The sequence below is a fragment of the Austrofundulus limnaeus genome, unplaced genomic scaffold (assembly GCF_001266775.1).
Source record: "Austrofundulus limnaeus strain Quisiro unplaced genomic scaffold, Austrofundulus_limnaeus-1.0 Scaffold397, whole genome shotgun sequence".
Taxonomy (NCBI): domain Eukaryota; kingdom Metazoa; phylum Chordata; class Actinopteri; order Cyprinodontiformes; family Rivulidae; genus Austrofundulus; species Austrofundulus limnaeus.
In genome coordinates this window covers 142,828-145,130 of record NW_013952799.1, presented here as the reverse complement: position 1 = coordinate 145,130, position 2,303 = coordinate 142,828, and the positions used below count along the sequence as shown (strand labels likewise).

Genomic DNA, 2,303 nt, shown 5'->3' with positions numbered 1-2,303 from the left:
TTCCACGTTTGTTTCCGAATCCACCCCGTCTTTTTTTTTTTTTTTGTGTGTTTTTTTTTTTTTTCAGTTTATTCCTTTTTCCACGTTTGTTTCCGAATCCACCCCGTCTGTCGGTGCGTACAGTTCTGACTGCTGCTGCTGCTGCAGGCACACATTCAGTGCTCCGGTTCACCTTCCTCCTCCTCGTCTCCACAGCAACGCAGGTCACGCACAACATCACCTCGGCCACGTCCGGCAGTCCAGTTCACAACCTGCTAATCCCTGCTTCCTACAGACCCGACTTCAAGGGACCAGGTGGGGAGGGGGCTTTTAAGAGGCTTTTAAGGGGGTCTAAAATAAAGCAAAAGGTAGATAATAAAATTAACTTGTGGTAATGTTAGAATATAAGCCCGCTGAGCTTCTTCCGGAGGAGAAAGTTTAGAAATCTTCTAGTTAAAGGGCTTTTTTTTTGTTTGTTTTTTAAAGTCGAAGGTTATAGTGCAAAGAAACTAAAGGGAAGTTGTCTGAACTTTTTAAATCTTTAGAGTCACACGGTGAGTACGTTTGAGTTCACTCATTTGCATAGGCAAAGGAATCTTGAGAATTGCAAACACTTGTTACATTTTCAACTCACAAGCCATTTTTAAGTGCAAAAAGCATAACGTAAGGAATGGTTATGAATTGTAATAATTTCGATTTTAAAATGACAGCTTTCACTGGGCATCAGAACGACGCACATTGTGAAGCTGAATCTGCAACAGAGAGGAAATGATCACATTTATCCTCCAGGTTTACATTTATAAAGTCGTAGATCAGTCTTGAAGCTCGGCTCCTACAGCTTCACTTCGTTCTGCGATTCGGGTGTTTGCCACAAGAAAAACAAAAAACAAAAAATAAAAAAAACGCAAAACTCTCCAAAAGTTGAAAGAAAAAGTTCAGCTGAGTTACTCAAAATAAGTAATGATAAAAAAAGACAAAAAAAATCGTACAAAAACAGACCTCCCGTATTGTTTTATACTTTTTTTTAAAGTCCCATCCTTGTAAAAGATAAAAAAAGTGAAACTACAAATATGAAATCTGTTGTGAGGGATGAAAATTTTCAATTATCTTCACAGATTGTGACCCTGAATTTCTTTTTGCACTCCACAGATTTTAATATGTGCTTGCTCCTGTCCCTAGACAGCCCCCCCCCCCCCCAACCCAACCCCCAGAAGGCCCGTCTCATTTAAACTCATCTTTTTGTTGCGAACGTCACATCTATGCAGGGGTTGCTTCGGGTTAAGAACACTGACGAGATTGCCTCAAAGAAAAAGGACAGAGAAGGATGTTGTGCGTGACCTCGGATGCGACAATCAAGAGATAAAAATCAGTTTTGGACAAAAAATACAGTACGATATCTGTTAATTAAAAAAAAAAACTTTTTTGTTGCTCCGTTCTTCAGATTCTTTCCTCCTTTATGATTCCAGCAGCATTGGTGGCGGTGAAYGCGTCGAATCCCATTTGCACCTGAAGTGAACAGAGAGAAAGAAGAAAAAAAAAAGACATTCAAAACTTTATTTTTATTTATTTTTAACTGAGGCGAAAAGTCAGTTTTATTTCTATTAAGAAACAAAGAAAAACTAAACAAAAGCCCCCAAAAAAATCTGAACAGGAATGCAAAAGGCAAGTGTTGAGCTTGGAGCAGGTGAACCGGGACAATGTGGGAAAATGGATTTCCTATTAAAGAGGAAATGCTTAAAGTTGTTTTTGTGTGATTTGAACAAGGTCCCACAGTCAGTGTGTTTCTAAAACTCAAACAATAAAAACATTACACACAATCATTTTCATTGTCCATCTATGTTTTACCTGAAATGATTTGCTTCAGCATCATGAAGGAATAAGAAATAACATAAGATATATATACACTGTAATAAGCTGCTGTTTCAGGTCATCTGAAACCACTTAAACATGACAGGAAATGAAAAAGTTCCCATATATATTTTATTTTCATCATTTAGGGGTGAATAACATTGCATTTTTTGTTTTATACTTGTCTGGGAAAAGAAACACTGAAGAACTGCACCTACTCACAAGTAGGGGCCTCTGCAGTACATGTTGTCTTGTGGGTGGAGTTGGCCCTGACCCTTGATTGGCAGAAGTCTTAGCGTGGGCGGAGTTGGCCCTACTCGTGATTGGCGGAGGTTTTGGTGTGGGCGGAGTTGGCCCTACTCGTGATTGGCGGAGGTTTTGGTGTGGGCGGAGTTGGCCCTACTCGTGATTGGCGGAGGTTTTGGTGTGGGCAGAGTAGGCCCTACTCGTGATTGGCGGAGTTTTTGGTGTGGGCA

General features: G+C 40.1%; 1 protein-coding gene across 2 annotated transcripts in view; it reads right to left on the bottom strand.

The window, feature by feature from the left end:
- Nucleotides 1-1,197: 1,197 nt before the first annotated feature.
- Nucleotides 1,198-2,303, bottom strand: part of LOC106528704 (zinc fingers and homeoboxes protein 2) — a 127,557-nt gene continuing 126,451 nt past the window's right edge. For both annotated transcript variants that reach the window (XM_014023943.1, XM_014023944.1), the window contains one exon: nt 1,198-1,485. The gene's annotated coding sequence lies outside the window, so the exon portion shown is untranslated. The remainder of the gene's footprint in view (nt 1,486-2,303) is intronic.